At 37.6% G+C, this 18,819-nt stretch overlaps 1 protein-coding gene across 4 annotated transcripts in view; it reads left to right on the top strand.

Moving 5' to 3' along the window:
• The first annotated feature begins 265 nt into the window (after window positions 1-265).
• The window catches only part of ACSL3 (acyl-CoA synthetase long chain family member 3), a 67,558-nt gene continuing 49,004 nt past the window's right edge, over window positions 266-18,819 (top strand). Inside the window, exons 1-3 of one of the 4 annotated variants that reach the window (XM_081329344.1) lie at window positions 266-442; window positions 2,834-2,906; window positions 16,326-16,375. The gene's annotated coding sequence lies outside the window, so the exon portion shown is untranslated. The remainder of the gene's footprint in view (window positions 443-2,833; window positions 2,907-16,325; window positions 16,376-18,819) is intronic. The other 3 variants (XM_081329343.1, XM_081329345.1, XM_081329342.1) reach the window with 3 other exon arrangements.

Here is an 18,819-nt window from a genome sequence, read left to right as displayed (position 1 = left end):
CGAGAGTAACCCTTGCACTGTTCTCTCGCGCGCGCGTGCTTCCCCCACCTCTCACAGACACAACCGTTTTAGAACGTAATAGAGCCGGCCCCTCGCGCGCCACCCTGCGCGAGCCAATGAGGACTCGCTGCCGCGGCATACGGAACGAGGATGGTCCGCGGTGGCGATTGTGAGGTGCGCCAGCTCGAGGCGGAAGGAGGGGGAGGGGGAGGCTCATCACGGAGACTTGGGCCTTGTTCATTGGCTCCGCGGGGCCGGTCCGCCCTGCGCCAGCTCGAGGCGGAAGGAGGGGGAGGGGGAGGCTCATCACGGAGACTTGGGCCTTGTTCATTGGCTCCGCGGGGCCGGTCCGCCCAAGGCTGGAGTTAACGCATCGCCCGCAGAGGGGGCTCCCGGCACACACGAGGAACGTCGCTTACCAGCTTCCCCTCTGGCCGCAGTGGTGAGTTCGGGAGCCGGGAAAAGGGACTGTGGAGGGAAGAGCGGATGGGTTTGGGGAGGACGAGGGCCCTTTTGGGATCGTGTTGGGAGCCTCCCAGGCTGTGACAGAGCGAGCGAGGAAGGAAGGAAGGAAGCAAGGCAGTTTTTTCTTAAGAGGAGCAGCATCAGGGCCGACCCAGCACGGGCTTGAGGAAGACACCCGGAGGTTCAGCATCGGACCCGAGAGGCCTGCTGCATAGTTCCAAAATTTATTAATAGGGTTAATCCTGCATGGTTTTATACCAAGATACTCGTATGCAGTTTCTCTGCCCGCTTGCACAGTTCCCCGGGTTAGGCCGATAAAGGCTGCAACTCCGGGTAAGCTTACCGGCGAGTAAGTTACGTACGCGGTGAAGTGAGGCGAGCTCTTTTTTTTTTGAATAAATGTTTCTGGCTGCCTTGTGTATCCACTTCTTACCTCGTAACCTACCTCAAGAATATTCATAGTTACAATATGCTAAATGGTAGTTGCCTGCCACATGTGCAAATTTTAAGCATTATTCACCCATGGTGATGCTTTCTTGAGTTGGTCCTTGGAGTGTCTCCTGTGCATATTGATTCAGAGTAAGCTCCATTATATATGCTAGGCTAGGCTTTCCTTGGTAGTAGTAGAAAGTAGGCTTAAGGTCACATGTCAATTACCTAATACTATTTTTTATTCATAAGTTGATTAAAAGAATTCTGTAATTTTTAACTCTTTCTAATTCATATGTGATTGTTCGTTCTTATTTGGATTACCAATTGTGAATATAGAAGTAGGACTTGCTGTACTCATCCAAAGCATATGAGCATTTATACACTTGTGCCAGTTCTATTCTTACTACCACTACTGCAAACTAGCATCACTGATATGAGCACACATGTGTTTCTATAAATGAGATTGCATGGCCAGAATCCAAGACTGCTTTAGAGTAGTTAGGAGCAACTGTTAAATCAATTTATGATACAATATGGTAGTAAATCGTATCACTGTGGTAGGTATGTAAAATATTGCAAAAGAGTAAGAACTTTTTTTACTTTGCTTTTAGACTATTTTTGCTGTGTACAGGTAGCGTATCAGTATGTTAAGTTGCCTTTTATATTTAAGAGAGCAGCTTTCACCTACTGTAATCCTTACTTGTCCAAAGCTTTATGCATTTTCATTAATAGAAATTGCAATGGTATCTGCAACATGGTCCAGTAATCTTCAATATATTTGGAGAATTTATAGAAAGTTGAAAGTAAGCTTACCTGGGACTTTATTTTTACTACAAAATTCAACTTAGACTCCAATACATTTTTACAGCCAGAAAATGGAAGTTGAGGGTCATATTAATTATTTTGACTGTGGCTAGTTGTAAACCTATTCATAAAATTAATATTAACTTATGACACATCACATGATGTTGCGAGTTTGACACCCCTGCTCTATATAATTTTACACAAAGAGGCTTCTAGGAAATAAATACTGGATAATTTTCTGTGAGTATAATAAAGCCAATATTATGTAGCTGAAAATACTGATAGTAAACTATTTTTGGAAAGATTGTAAGGTAACCTTTAGCACTTGCTGCTATAAAGAGTTTTCGGAATATCCTTTTGGTTAGATGATTCTAACCATCTTGCAATTACTTGTGAGACAAGTTTCTCTAAAAGGTTTACCATCTATTTTGTATTATCAAGCTATAGATTCTTTACATCAGGAATATGCAACCTATGGCCAGCAGAGCCTTGCTTTTTTCAGAATTGTCAGACAACATATACATTTGATCTATTATCATTGTACCTATCTATAGATACGTTGCATTTCCAGCAGTGTTTAGCTTCATCTGAGTTCTTCATAGTCATGTTAGCATTCTGTGATGAAGAAATCTTCAGCAGTAAGATAAATAAAACCTGAGACTCTTCCTGAATTGCTGTATTATTTTCAGAGTTTCAGACTCATGTCATGTGAATTCAAAATGAACAACCTGTTGGATTGCTTTGCTATAATTGAGCTACTGTAATCAGAAGGTATGCGCTACTGTTTGCTTAGAATTTAGCTCCATCTCTCATGTTAGCATGTTTTTTTTTTGTTCAAGAAATAATTCCGGTGAATCTACAGGTAAATAAGTGATTGCTATATCTGATCTCAAATGAGTCTTTTAATATCCGCTCATCATAGAGGTTTTGAAGGCATGGTTTTTACAGCTTAATTCTTCATTTGATTAGGATCTTCCTGATATTTTTTTCTTGATGTATTGTCTATTCACTTTTAAAAATCCTATTCATATTAAGGAAATTTATTTTTATTTTTTAAAAATGCTTATTTTTAGTACAACCAACAAGATTCAAAAATATTTTTTTAAAGTCATCCAAAAATTTATATTATCAGTACACAGATTCTTTTACTGGAAGGCCATAATAAAAGCAGAAAAGGAATGATGTAACCTCATCCAGCTGCTCTGGTATGTATGTTAAAATCCTTATATGCAAAAAGACCCTTTTGCAGTTAAGAGTTGCAAATCTTAGACTTGGGGCTTTGCAGACAATCACTCTTGCCTTTATCACTTTCCATGTGGGCTGTTGCAAAATGTTCTACGTGGGCCTGCTGATGATGACCCCTTAGAAATTTGTTGGTCCAGAATGTGTAGTTCTTGATGAGGCATACCATGTTATACCCATATGATGCCTCTGCTCCATGACCTGTACTAGTTGCCTTCTAGCATCCAGGTATAATTCAGAGTGTAGGTTACCACCCATGAAGACTTTCATTGCATGGGTCTGAATATCTGAAGAACCATCCCATTCTGGACAATTATACAGAATAGGCACGCTCATATTTAATAAATTATCAGGTTATCGCTAAGATTTTTCTACAGCTACTCATTTAAATAAATAAGAGATAAATATTGCAGCTCTTTTATACTACACATTTAATCCTAATAGTATAATTATGGTAAAGGTTCCCCCGCACATGCGTGCTAGTCGTTTCCGACTCTAGGGGCCGGTGCTCATCTCCGTTTCAAAGCCGAAGAGCCAGCGCTTGTCCGAGGACATCTCCATGGTCATGTGGCCGGCATGACTAGATGCCAAAGGCGCACGGAACGCTGTTACCTTCCAACCGTAGTGGTCCCTATTTTTCTACTTGCATTTTTACGTGCTTTCAAACTGCTAGGTTGGCAGAAGCTGGGACGAGTAACAGGTGCTCACTCTGTTATGCGGCACTCGGGATTCGACCCGCCAAACTGCTGACCATCTGATCGACAAGCTCAGCGTCCTAACCCACTGAGCCACCGCGTCCCTTATAATTATAGTACTGCAATATATATATGTATATATATATATATATATATATATATATATATATATATATATATATATATATATATACACCCTCCTTAAGTAACACCAGCTGCCTGCAATTAATGCAGGTTCGCATCCCACCAGGCTCAAGGTTGACTCAACCTTCCATCCTTCCGAGGTAGGTAAAATGAGGACCCAGATTGTTGGGGGCAATTAAGCTGACTTTGTAATAATGCCGCTTGGGGGGTGTATGAAAGCCCTAATAAGCAGGCATATACATAGAATGAAGGCTACTGCTAAGCTTGTAAGCCGCCCTGAGTCTTCGGAGAAGGGCGGGATATAAATGGAATTAAAATAAAAAAAAATAAATATATTTTGAATTTTCTAAAGCAAGAAATTAAACAGTATTATGAGAAAACTGATAATTATCCTAGTTATAAGAGATACACATTGCAAACAGGTCTTTTCTATATGAATTCATATAAGAAATAGACTAAGTAAACTATCAGACATATATGTTTATAAGCCCATTGGTATATATAAACCAATCCTTGAATTTTTGACCAAAATATTGTGAAAAATGTGTCACCCATGGATAAGATGACTTTTATTTTTTTGTATCTTTTATTTATTTATTTAGTTTTCACTATTAGCTTATCCATGGGTAATCAATGGATTTCTATTTCATGTATTTTGGTTAAAAATTTGAGTGTCAGGTTATCCACAGTTGGGTATATTCACAAGTATATACAGGTTATATAGGTACTTTTAAAAATATTAATATATGTACTCATGGATAACCCTATCTATGTATAAAGAAATGTAACAAGTTGAAACTAATTTTGAGGGTGTACTTTGGCACCTAAAATTCTTGGTTTATTTATAAATATATACAGTGTGGTACGTTTCTTTATCCTCTAGTAATTACAAAATTCATTCTACTCGGCCAGCAGTTGTGGACATCTAGTTGTTAGCAATAGTAGTTAAATGCATTTCAAAAATATCATTTTCTGACAGACAAACACTGGGCCTAAACATTATATAACAAACCAGCAATGGTGGGATATGTTTAACATAACGTTAAACCAAAGCACATGATGCATTAGAGCAGGGGTGTCAAATTGCCAGCCCACAAGCCAGTTTCGTCAAACCAAAGCTGCGCCCACCCCACTGCTGGCAATGCAAAAAGAGTCGTGATATGTTGCAACACATCACATGACGTGGCAAGTTTGACACCTGTGCATTAGAGTTACATGTAAACCAAGCATATAATGACCACCTATTTTGAAAACATGCATATCTCTGAAAAATTAAAGTTCTTTGTCCCAGACTATAGTCTTCTTCTGTGTGCCCTTTTTCTATTACATTTGTCCTTTAGTTGAGTTTAGGATGGAAGTACTAACTGTTGGAAGAACTCAATGAGTGCATTGGAATTTCTTCCAAATGCTTTCTGAATTGGAATAATTGTTTATAAACAATGTTTTCAACTTTATATCTTCAGGAAACATTGTAAACATTAACTTGTCCATGCAGGAATACCTGTGTAGCTCAGTGGATTCTGTGAAGTACTCTGTTGTGGTCCTCAACAAGGTATACTACTGAAGGTATGCAGTAATTGTGTATATGAGACACACTTTACTAGTCAGTGACCAAAATAATTACAAATGACTGAGCATACCTTCCTTCCCCAAACAGAAAGAAATCCATTTTAGACAAAAAAAGTCACCAGTCTCTATTTTGGTATACTGAGATAAAATGATTGAATTACTCAGCAAATGTTTCTTGGGCTTTGGAATTGGATGACCTTACAAAAGATGTAGAGCTAAATATTTAAAATGTTCGAATGTTTATTTGGAACTTAAGACTACAGGCTTGGTATTCATGGAAATCTTGAATTGGAGACCTAAACCTATCTTAAAGACAAGCTACTTCCCTTCACCAGCAGATTCATCACTTTATATTGATAGATATTCCAAATAATAAATATTGCAAATTACTTCTCATTGTATCCACATCACATGATACCTCCCCAAAAGCTGTCATTGCATTTTGTTAGTAGGAAGAATGATAATAACATTAATTTAGTGCTTACTCTAATAATTTAGCCTTTAACCTAATTTAGTCTAAGACTTGCCCCTTTCAAGAATGTGCAATTAAATTCTTAAGGACCATATTTCAAGTCCCATGATGTGTTCCTAATCTGGTCTTGAGCCATGGGGCTAGTCTGACCAAATTGAAACTCATATTTACATTCTCTCAATGGTTGCATATACTCTCCCCTCCCCAATAAGATTGACATCTGTGATTTTAAGCAATGATGTTATTTCATTTTGAGGTAGGGTATTGTGTGAGAAATTGAAGTGTTGTGTTCTCTCACTACAAAGATATAGTGAAATTACTCATAAAAAATAGTTTGACTTGGGTTCTTGACAAAATTATGCTGGATCCTTATAATGTTCCAAGTGCTCGTATATTTATTTATTTATTTATTTATTTATTTATTTATTTATTTATTTATTTATTTATTTATTTATTTATTTATTTATTTATGGGACTTATATCCCGCCCTATCTCCCGAGGGACTCAGGGTGGCTAACAACAACAAAAATTAAAGGTTTCTGTACAGTAAATTAAAATTAAAAATTGAAATAAATTAAAGATTAGAGTTAAAATTGTAAACATAATTAAAATCCCTGTCAGTCCAGGTCAGCCAGGTGGAAAAGGAGTGTTTTGAGGCCACGGCGAAAGGATTGGAGATCTTGGGCCATCCGAAGCTGCTTAACAGTCTATTTTAGAACGTTGCCGAAGATCTTTTTGAAAATTAAGGCAAAGTTTGCTCTTCTCTGGTCGGTTTTAGACATTCAAATTTAATAGCAATATTATTTCATCTTTCCCATTCCCTGCAATTCTGTTTTGAACAGAGCTAATACTAAGGCCTGTAGCTGGTTAGCCACTGTTGCTGGCAGAATGCTGAGCTAAAAAAACCCCACTTGTCTGAAACAACATTTCAAAAACAATTGCACTGAATGAACCTTCTCAATCTTGGCGTTCCAATAATTGGAAGAACTGCAATGGTAATAATTGAAAAAATAGACAAATATACTTTGTAGTTTATTTGTAACAAATAATGGATGTTAAAATTTGCAAAACCTTAAAATGTTTTATTTAGAAATTTTATATAGCTGCCTTTTTAAATACATAATTTTGGGCAGGAATCATACAAAGGCAATATGAATAACCATGTTCCATTATTACAATAATACAGTTCAAGGAAAAGGTAAGGTGAGGCACCATATAAAAATTCTAGAAGATATACAGTACCGATATTGTGCTGCCCTAACATCCTGACCCAGCAATACAATTTTATATTTGTTAAGTGTGACAAATAATAATAATAATAATAATAATAATAATAATAATAATAATAATAATAATAATAATAAAGTTGGAAGGGACCTTGGAGGTCATCTAGTCCAACCCCCTGCTCAGGCAGGAAACCTTATACCATTTCAGGCAAATGGCTGTCCAATCTCTTCTTAAAAACCTCCAGTGTTGGAGCATTCACCACCTCTGGAGGCAGGTTGTTCCACTGGTTAATTGCTCTGTCAGGAAGTTTCTCCTTAGTTCTAGGTTGCTTCTCTCCTTGACTAGTTTCCATCCGTTGCTTCTTGTCCTGCTTTCAGGTGCTTTGGAGAATAGCTTGACTCCCTCTTCTTTGTGGCAGCCCCTGAGATATTGGAACACTGCTATCATGTCACCCCTCACCCTTCTCTTCATTAAACTACACATACCCAATTCCAGCAACCGTTCCCTATATGTTTTAGCCTCCAGCCCCCTAATCATCTTGGTTGCTCTTCTCTGTACCCTTTCTAGAGTCTCGACATCTTTTTTACATCGTGGTGACCAAAACTGGATGCAGTATTCCAGGTGTGGCCTTACCAAAGCATTGTAAAGTATTAGTACTTCACTTGATCTTGACTCTATCCCTGTTAATGCAGCCTAGCACTGTGTTGGCTTTTTTGGCAGCTGCAGCACACTGCTGGCTCATATTGAAGTGATTGTCTACTAAGACTCTGAGATCCCTCTCACAGTTACTACTATTGAGCAAGGTACCACCTATACTATACCTATGCATTTGATTTTTCCTGCCTAAATGTAGAACCTTACTTTTTTCACCATTGAATTTCATTTTGTTAGATAGTGCCCAGTGTTCGAGTCTGTCCAGATCCTTCTGTATCTTAAGCCTATCTTCTGGAGTATTGGCTATTCCTGCCAGCTTGGTGTCGTCTGCAAATTTGATGAGTTCCCTATCTATCCCCTCATCCAAATCATTAATGAAGATATTGAAGAGCACTGGGCCCAGAACAGAACCCTGGGGCACCCCACTACACACTTCCTTCCATGTAGATGCGGTTCCATTGAGGACCACACTCTGAGTACGGCCTGTCAGCCAGCTACGAATCCATCTGGCGGTAATGCTATCTAACCCACATTTTTCTATCTTATCAACTAGTAGGTTGTGATCTACTTTATCAAATGCCTTACTGAAGTCCAAGTAAATTATATCTACAGCATTCCTCTGGTCCACTAGTTTTGTCACTTGGTTAAAGAATGTAATAAGATTTGTCTGGCATGATCTGTTTTTGACAAACCCATGTTGACTTTTAGTGATGACTTTGTTTGCATCAAGGTGTTTGCTGATTTGTTGTTTGATTATCTTTTCCAGAATCTTCCCAGGTATTGAGGTCAGGCTGATAGGTCTGTAGTTTCCTGGATCTATTTTTTTCCCTTTTTTGAAGATGGGAACTACATCAGCTCTCTTCCAGTCCTCTGGTAGTTCCCCAGTGCTCCAGGATCTTTGAAAAATATAGTTCAGTGGTTCTGAGATCACGTCTGCCAGTTCCTTGAGAACCTTGGGGTGTAATCCATCTGGTCCTGGTGATTTGAACTTCGTCTAGGCTAGACAGGTGTTCACTTACCATTTTCTTGCCTATCTTGCCTATTAAAGTAATTGCCAGTAAAGCAAACCCACAGGAATATTTTTGTATATTCATTTTACTGAGAAATTAAATGATTATGCAAAAGCTGGAAGATATTGCTATTTTTTGTGTTATTAATATATATTTTGCCTGATAAAAAGTTAAAGCCATAACTGAAAGCTATAGGAGCTTTCCATGAAGCGGTGGATTTTATAATGAAATAAAATTTAAAGTGTCATTCGTAATTTCAATGTCCTCCAGTTTATGCAAGCAGTTTTTATTCAATACTATTATTGAATAATACCATTTCAAAGTAGAATGCATATTTTCTATTTCTTCAAAATCCTATTGATAAATTAGAAGTTTTTTTCTCTAGCTCCTGTCCAACAGTAATAATATAACAGCTTGTGTTCTAATACATCCCATTATTTATAATAAACTCAAAGAATCTGAAACTTGCTGTTAAGTTGTGTTAACATCCAGTTCATCCTCCTTAATTTTATTGCACAACCATATTTTCAAATTCAGTTCTGAAGTTTACAGAATGCTAATTATTAGCTACTATATAGCTGAATAATGGATTTCAATGATGGTGCACAAAATTTGCAGTTTAATCTTTTTTATATGGCATAATAGGATTAGATTAATGGCTAGAACATTTGAAAATGATTGAAGAAAGTTTCAACATAAAAATTGAATATATAATATATAATTAAAATTAATATTATATAATTAAGGATTTAATCTGTTTAGTTGGAAGTTGTTTCCTGTAACTATTGAAACTATTTTTAATAGGCTATACAACAGCTCTATCTGCCTAATAATTTTTTTAAACCTTCTAATATCACTATGAAACGTAATTCAAAATATGTAGAAAATTATGAAAAGGCAGGCTTTAAAACAAACTCTGATTAAAATTCTGTACCACATCAGTCAGCATAAATAGCTTGTAAGCCGCCCTGAGTCTTCGGAGAAGGGCGGGATATAAATGGAATTTAAAAAAAAAATTAAAAGTTGGGAGAATGGGAGCTGCAGGACAAAAAACCTGAAGGGCGGGCACTAGGTTGCTTAAATATACTGGGCCAGGTTTTTCCAAACTGCCGAAACTTGCAACACTGCTTTTTTGCTAAAAAAAAAACAAAAAACCAAAATAGAACACTTTGCCAAACATTATTCAAAGGGAAAATATTCTTTCAGTCCAAAAAAGACTCCAGCACAAATCCCTTTTCAACCCTAGAGTTGCTTTACTTATCTTTAATAGCGAAGTGCTGTAGCCGCGCTTGAAAGCTGGGTTTCATTTATCAGTGCCTGACGAGCAATGGGCCGGGCCGGGTCGGTACGTGTTGGAGCCTCGCGAGGAACGGGCTACTTGCCTGCCTTTGCGTGAATCAGAAGTAGGGGGGCCGGGGAGAAAAGCTGCGAGTGTGGAATCGCGTCACAAGGCGGATTTTCCGTTTCCACAGCAACCCCTCTTCGGAGGCTGCGTTTAACCCCCAAGGTATAGAACAGGGGTAGGCAACCTCGGCTCTTTTATGACTCGTGGACTTCAACTCCCAGAATTCCTGAGCCAGCTATGCTGGCTCAGGAATTCTGGGAGTTGAAGTCCACGAGTCATAAAAGAGCCGAGGTTGCCTACCCCTGGTATAGAAGAAATGGATGGCAGAGCGCCTGCCTGGAGAAACGGAAGGTGGGGAGGGCTAGCTGGTGGATGGGAGGACAGCGGGGGAAAAGCTTGCTGCCCTCCCGCCCACCGGGGGCCTCTCAGTAAAGTTTTTCCATAAGCAGAGAGCTGCAGTTAAAAAAAAGAAACGATATGAATCTGAAAGGTGCTCCGTAATAGGTACTTCTCACCAACTTGCACCACATGGCCTCTGAGGAAACATGTATATAAACAATAGATTTCAAGAAAGCTTAACTAGTTTGAATCGCGCAATTAAAAAAAAGAGCACTAGAGGGCAGTTGTTTTTCTCGGAATGTACTTTAATTCACAGTATAAACTTGCCCGGTTAACCATCAATTTGACTCCTGTTAACCCTGGGAACTTAAAAGAATAAATAGAGGGATGATTTTAAAACATTCACAGAAAAGTATCCCTCCTCTTTTGTGTTTCTGATAACTTACTAGCACGCTGTCCCTGGACGTGTTTTCCTTTTATTATCCAATGAAGACTAACCATTTTTATGTTTAATCCCATTTGGGTTCAGAAATTCATATTTTTTAATTGCTGTTGATAGCAGCTGACTATGACTGCAATGAGATTTACATATTGTGTAGTTTACATATTGGAGTATAACAGTGAACTGTAGTTAAACCTAAGAGGTGGATGTTGTTAAACATTGTTTTCTGTATTACATCTGCTAAAATAGGTATGTTGTTTAATTCTTGGAACAACAGACATGTTTGCTGTTTTAAGTGTAGCAACACTTACATTGCTAACAAATGATATTGTGATTTTATTTTATTTTTTAGGTTCTATACTGCCACTGAATATTAATTAGATGTAGTCAATAGATAACTTTTTGTGCCTTCAAGTCAATGTCTTAAATTTAAATTTACTGACAAAGAATTAAAGGGAGGCTAGTATAGCTATTTCTATAGAAAAATGACTGTCTGTGAAGGCTTCTAGATTGGGGCCGAAAGGCGAAAGTGGAAGCAGTATACTCTGTCCCATATTTGGGGTAGACCAGGTTGCCCTGATAGACCTGTCTCACTGAAAAACTCTTCAAGTCAATGTTAACTCCTACTGATTGTTAGTCCCTGCACTTTTCTAGCAAAATTTCAGAAGTGCTTTTTTATTGTTTGCCCAAAGTCATCCAGCTAGCTTTGTGCCTAAGGTAGGACTAGAATGACTGTCTCTAAGTTTCTAGACTGATGCCCTAACACTATCCAAGCCAGCTCTCAATAGATTACTGCATTAAACTATATTTAATGCATTTTTAAAGATACATTTGACATAATAGAGCCAAAGTGGATTCCTTTAAAGTACATTTAAGAGTTATGTCTATTTGGAAATTTATAAAATAGCCAAAGAAGTAGAAATCTATTTTTATATGTATGCAGATATATTAATACATAGATTATTATAAGTAACATAATTAGCTATCTTAGTGATATGCATGTTATACATTAATTTATACAGAGCATGTAAGGCCATTTTAAAATCAAGCAGATTTGAGCAGGCCTAAACCCCTTAACCATTCATTTGACCATGGGGACACCGTATTGTGTTAGTAGTGAACACTTGGTGCTATATCAAGTGAATTTATGAATTGTAAACAAAACATATCTTAATATATTGTGCTATAAGAACTAAAACCATTACTGTATGTGCTCTTAAATAAGGCAATCTGCAGATATTATTTAACCAAAAGATCATAAAAATGTGGTACCCTGACCCTCAATATTTTTCTCCTAATTTTCATAATTATCTGGGGTGGCACATTTTTCATGGTAGTTTGGTTAAAAATTTACTTATAGATGGACTTCTCTGTGAGCATCTACAAATACTTTAAAAAAGTTAAAAACTTAAAAATCTTTTTAAAGTACCTGTACACAATCATAGTCATTTGGTTGTTTCCATTTCTTTGTAATCCAGTAAAATAATTTTGTCAGCATTGTGAGTAACTGCTTCTTTGAGTCCTTGTAAAGTCAAGCTTGTCTCATCAATATCTAACCCCTTCTCTGCTCTTTTTTCAAGAACTTTTGATTTTGCTTTTCTTAAAGATTGTCCCCAAAGTGCTTTTCAATTGGACTTCTTTGTTTTTTCTTGAAAATGTTTCCTTTCTCATCCGAGAAACTTTTTCAGTTTTGAAAACTGAAACGAACCTTTTGAAAAGCACTTTTGGGACAACCATGACCTGGATGAATGAGAATCTCCATAGACATTTTCTAAGGAGTATTGTCTTTGTGTTAACATAAAATAGTTAGGCTTTAGCTTCAGTGTCTGTGCTCCCTATGAGGAATCTGGTTAATTATTACATTTATACCCAGTGACAGTCTCTCAGTCATGGCATTTTATAAGACTATACAAACAAAATATTCACAGTCTACCTAAAGATAGAGATCTTTAAAAAAAATTTGTATATACAGAAAGACAAAACCAACAACTCAGCATCAGCTGCTTCCAGAAGGTATTTTTGGGGTAATCTAAGCTGTAATGAGAAGCTATTTTGGAAAGCCAGTATCTTGGAACCTTGTGCCCCACATTCCCCAAAAACGGTAAATCACCAGATGCCTCTTTTGGTGAAATTAAGACAGTTGAACCATTTTTAGAGGGAAAACTTGCTAATAAGTAATAGAGGGCTTAAAATTCAACATTCTAACATTCCATTTATAAAAATGGAAATGGAATCCAGATCAGGGCCCAAAGTACCAATGCAATGTGCTTTTACAGCTCAGTGTCAGATAGTATATCTTCTGGAATTTCTGAGTGGGCTGCAAAAGGAAAGATAGCCCAAAGCTGATCCATGTGGGAGAAAAACCTCAAAACTGCTAATGTAGGTTTTACTTTCTTATGTTTTTTGATCCCTGGGACTTTAAAGAAGTAAGAGAACCATATCTATACTGCAGAGAGATAAAAGAAAATCTCTGATGGTACAAGGAATGGTTGAAGAGGGAAGGAAACGGTAGTCAAAACTAAAGTAAAAGACAATTTGTTATGTGGAAAAGATGAAAACATTTAGTAGAATGAGTAACGAGACTCTGAAACTGACATTTGGAGTAAGAAGCAGCAGAGACTAACAGTCTTCCAAGCCTTTCAAAGAGGGCAGACCAACTATAGTGAGGAAAAAAAATATTTGATCCCCCACTTATTTTGTACATTTGCCCACTGACAAAGAAATGATCAGCCTATAATTTTAATGGTAGGTTTATTTTAACAGTGAGAGACAGAATAACAAAAAATAATAATTCAAAAACACACATTTCAAAAAAGTTATAAATTGATTTGCATTTTAATGAATGAAATAAGTATTTGACCCCTACACAAAACATGACTTAGTACTTGGTGGCAAAACCCTTGTTGGCAATCACAGAGGTCAGACGTTGGCCACCAGGTTTTCACACATCTCAGGAGGAATTTTATCCCACTCCTCTTTGCAGATCCTCTCCAAGTGATTAAGGTTTCAAGGCTGATGTTTGGCAGCTCAAACCTTTAGCTCCCTCCACAGATTTTCTGTGGGATTAAGTCTGGAGACTGGCTAGGCCAGTCCAGAACCCTAACGTGCTTCTTCTTGAGCCACTCCTTTGTTGCCTTGGCTGTGTGTTTTGGGTCATTGTCATGCTAGAATACCCATCCACGACCCATGTTCAATGCCCTGGCTGAGGGAAGGAGGTTCTCACCCAAGATATGACAATACATGGCCCCGTCCATCGTCCCCTTGATCTGGTGAAGTTGTCCTATCCCATTAGCAGGAAAATATCCCCAAAGCATAATGTTTCCAACATGTTTGACGTTGGGGATGGGGTTCTTGGGGTTACAGGTAGCATTCCTCCTCCTCCAAACATTGAGAGTTGAGTTGATGCCAAAGAGCTTGATTTTGGTCTCATCTGATCACAACACTTTCAGCCAGTTCTCCTCTGGATCATTCAGATATTCATTGGCAAACTTCAGAGTGAGATCTTGTATGGAGTCCCAGACGGAGGGTATTTTGTTTCTTCCATTTGCGAATAATCGCATCAACTGTTGTCACTTTCTCACCAAGTTACTTGGCGATAGTCTTGTAGCCCATTCCAGCCTTGTGTAGGTCTACAATCTTGTCCCTGACATCCTTGGACATCCTCTTTGGTCTTGGCCAAGGTGGAGAGTTTGGAATCTGATTGATTGATTGCTTCTATGGATAGGTGTCTTTTATACAGGTAACAAGCTGAGATTAGGAGCACTCCCTTTAAGAGAGTGCTCCTAATCTCAGCTTGTTACCTGTATAAAAGACATCTGGGAGCCAGAAATCTTGCTGATTAATAGGGGATCAAATACTTATTTCACTCATTAAAATGCAAATCAATTTATAACTTTTTTGAAATGCATTTTCTGGATTTTTTTGTTATTCTGTGTCTCACCATTAAAATAAACCTACCATTGAAATTATAGACTGATCATTTCTTTGTCAGTGGGCAAATGCACAAAATCAGTAGGCATCAAATAATTTTTCCCTTCACTGTACAACCAGCCAGTAGCTAGTAATTGTTCCCCAGTGTGATTTCAGATGCTTCTGTCTCTTCTTGAGTGCAGCTTGTACATTTGGTAGCTTTTTTACTATGTATTGTTGGAAGTCTGAGAAAAATACAATTGTTCAATAGTTTGTTTGGCATTGGAATGTAAACTGATCTTTCTGAGCCCTTTCTGAGGACTTTATTTTACAAATTGCACATAGCACTTTTAACTAGATCATTCGGTAAGATTTTAAACAGTTTTGCCAGAGTTTTTTCAGCTTCTGCAGCATAATTGTTAGCTATATTTTGGAAACCCAATTAACTTAAGTTTCAAAGATGGCTGCTGGCTCTTATTAAAGATTAAACCTTCATACCTCTGATTGATTTTGGATTTTTTTTGTACAGTTCTGTTATTTGTATTATGTCTTCTTTGTATAGGTAATCTTCATTTAGTGAACAACAGCTGGGACCAGCTATTGGGTTGTTAAGCAAAGCAGTGAAACTGTTCCTGTGCTGATTATCTTATTTCATCTTTTTTGCTTTATAGACTTGTGAAGATTGTAAATTCAATTATTGGTCATCACTGTCATCACTGTCCTAATTGCGAATAGTTGCTAAATGAGATAGTCACTAAATGAGGACTACTTGTATTTTCTTTCTTCAGTATATCTCTTACATATCTCCCTCAGTGTCTTTGCATTGTTTATATAAATATGGTTCTGCCTTTTCCTGCTGTTTTCTGGAACCCAGTGTTTAGTGAACATTTTTTTCTGTCTCGTTTTATTTTCTGTCTTTTGTGAGCTATTTTTCAGTCCCTGGCCATTTCATCTTCTTTTGTTTTTCCCCATACTGGGAGATATAGTTAACTGCATGTTCAGTATACCTTGCCTAACATCTACAACTTAAGTGTTTTATGATTTTAAATAATACAGCATCAAAGAATTATATCAATTATACATACTAGATCACAGAATCAAACTTAAAAGGGGGCATTTAAGCTGTCAAGGTGCAGCTATTTGCTTAGTGCTGGAAATCAACTAAAGCCTCCATGACATGTTTTGTGTAGCCTCTGTTACATAAGTTAAAAGACGTCCACCACTCTCTGGGTATCTGGTTCCATTTGTAAAACCATCTTACTGTTTTCCAGTAATCCAGATCTGTCCCCTGTTACTTAAATCCGTTATTCATGTCCTGTACTCCTGAGATGAAAGAAAACAGGTCTTAGCTTTCTCTATGACGTCCTCGGTCTTTTTTCTCAAAATTGCACATTCTTTGAATCTTCACTATTGCTTTCCTAAATTTAGTTGTAATCCTTGATTATTCTTGTTGCTATACCTATTCCATTTAAAAAAAATATTTCTATGGATTGGTGCCCAAAATGGAATACTCATGGGTTAGATGCATTATCAGGTAAAATAATTACATTGTCTGATTTGAAAACTATACTTGCAGGTTCGCACCCCACCAGGCTCAAGGTTGACTCAGCCTTCCATCCTTCCGAGGTAGGTAAAATGAGGACCTAGACTGTTGGGGGCAATTAAGCTGACTTTGTAATAATGCCGCTTGGGGTGTGTGTGAAAGCCCTAATAAGCAGGCATATACATAGAATGAAGGCTACTGCTAAGCTTGTAAGCCGCCCTGAGTCTTCGGACAAGGGCGGGATATAAATGGAATTAAAATAAAAAATAAATAAAAATTGCTTTTCCTTTTCCTTTCTTGCAAAATCAGTCTGATGCTGACTCATATTAAAATAGTGATAAGTAACTGTTCCAAACTCTCTTTCACAAGTATTGCTGTCAAGGCAGATACTCTCCACCTTGTAACTGCATTTTTTTTCCTCAGCAAAAGACTTTCTAATTATCTTTTTTACATTTCATTCTGTTATTCTTTCCCCATTTCTCTAACCCACGGGTCGGCAACCCGCGGCTCCGGAGCCGCATGCGGCTCTTTAAGCCGTCTCCTGCGGCTCCCAGTCCTCCGCCGTTCTGGAAAAAAAGTGGGATGAAGGCAGCAGCTCTCCAAACGGGCGGCAGTGGTTTGGAGAGCTGCGCGCGCAGCTCTCCAAACCTACACCGTCCCGTTTGCAGAGCTGCTGCCTTCGTCCGTGCACGTTTTGCTTTGTTCTGCGCATGTGCGTGCGTGCACGCATGCGTGCACACATTTTGCGGCTCCCACTTTTTTGTGTGTGTGATGGAACCGGTTCCGAGTGTCTCTTTTGCTGTTTCAGGTTGCTGATCCCTGCTCTAACCTATCAAGATTGTTTTCTGAGTTTGAGATATTATTTCACTGAGTTTATGCCATCTGCAAATTTGATAGGTTAGAATTTAAGATACCGCCTCATTCTTTTGTTTTTATCACAAAAGTTTAGGTGTACAGGACTTTTTTTAAAAAAAACTGGAATAACATATGCCTTCTTTCAATCATTTGATACTACATTTAATCTCAGATTTCTCAAAGATAATAAATAACAATTATTTGGCCAAACCACGAGCAACTTCCTGTAATACTCCATAATTCAATTTTCTGGCTTCAAAAAATTAAACCAATTCAAAGTAAATAGAAATTCCATGGCTGTAACTCTTTCAGTCTCAAGTTTCAGTTCTGCTTCTTCGTTCTCTTTTTCAAAATTGCTTGTTGGAATAGTATCTTTTTAAAAAAAACAACAAATTGATGCTGCAAAGAAAATTAAAGTTATTCAACCACTACAGGCTTAATATTTTTTTAGATTATTTTCAAAATAAACTGAAAAATAACAGATTATTAACTGTTCAATGAAGATGCCAATAAACTCTAAATCAGTTTATTTTGAAGACATCTGACATTCTTTTCTTTTTTTATCCTTTGTCATTCTCTGAGCTTTAGCTATTCTTCTAGCATTTCTATAATTTAGAATTATGAATACTATTCCTTGCTGACCTATCTTATTTTTCACTTTCTATATGTATGTAGTTTTTAGATCTTTATTCATTCTGGATTGTTTGCTGTCATCCTTTCCCCCTTCTTTGGTATTCTTTTTGCTATTGTGTTTTTAATACCTCTTTTTTAAGGAATTCCCCTGAATCTCAAACTCTTTTCCCATAAGCTTCTCCTGCCAAGGAATTATTATTGCTCTGTATTTATTAAAATATGTTTTCTTCAAATCCAGTATACAAATTGAACTATACTTATTTATAGTTACTATAAAGTTATGGATAACTGTCTTGTATGTTCTTCGGTTGTCTGAAAATAGTCAGCAAAAAAAAAATTGTCAGAAACTTTGTTAAGTTATTCGTGACATAGTTTGTAGGAAGGAAGACAGCTATTGTTAGTTTATGGCAGCAAAAATCAGAAGAACATTATAGTATTTTTTCCTAAGAATTTTATTTAAAAGTATAAGTTGAGAATGATGTGAAACAAGCTGCAGCTTATGGAAGCGTTTGTCTTTTAATAAAATTTGTTAATTGGTGCTACCAGATTCCTGATTGTTTTGCTTGGCAGAATTTGTAACACATCAATACAGGTAATTCTCAACCTACCGTATTTTTCGGACCATAAGACGCACTTTTCCCCTCCAAAAAGTGGGTGGAAAAACGAGGTGCGTCTTATGGTCCGAAGGTAAGCGAAAACACTTGTCTCCCGTTCAGTCAGCGCAGTCCATCAGCTCCATTGGAGAGACGTGATTGAATGAAGACATGGAATTCTCCGCCCCGCCCCTGTGATTGGTCGGCAGGGGAGGAAATACGGACGTGCCTGCCATGCCTTCTGACTGCCTCCCCCTCCCTGTGCGCGCACATTTTCTTTCTTTTACCTCGCTGCTAAAGAAAGTTTTTGCTAAACTAAACCTCATAGGCAAAGCCGTGAGGAGTTGTCCCTGCAGGTTTCTCTGTGAAGTTTATTGGAAGTGATTTCCCATTTGCAAGATAATACTGCTAATTGTTTGAAATTGCTTCGGCATCTTAGAAAACCT

This window comes from Vipera berus (assembly GCF_964194415.1).
Source record: "Vipera berus genome assembly, chromosome: 5".
Taxonomy (NCBI): Eukaryota; Metazoa; Chordata; class Lepidosauria; order Squamata; family Viperidae; genus Vipera; species Vipera berus.
This window is presented reverse-complemented; position numbering and strand designations above follow the sequence as displayed.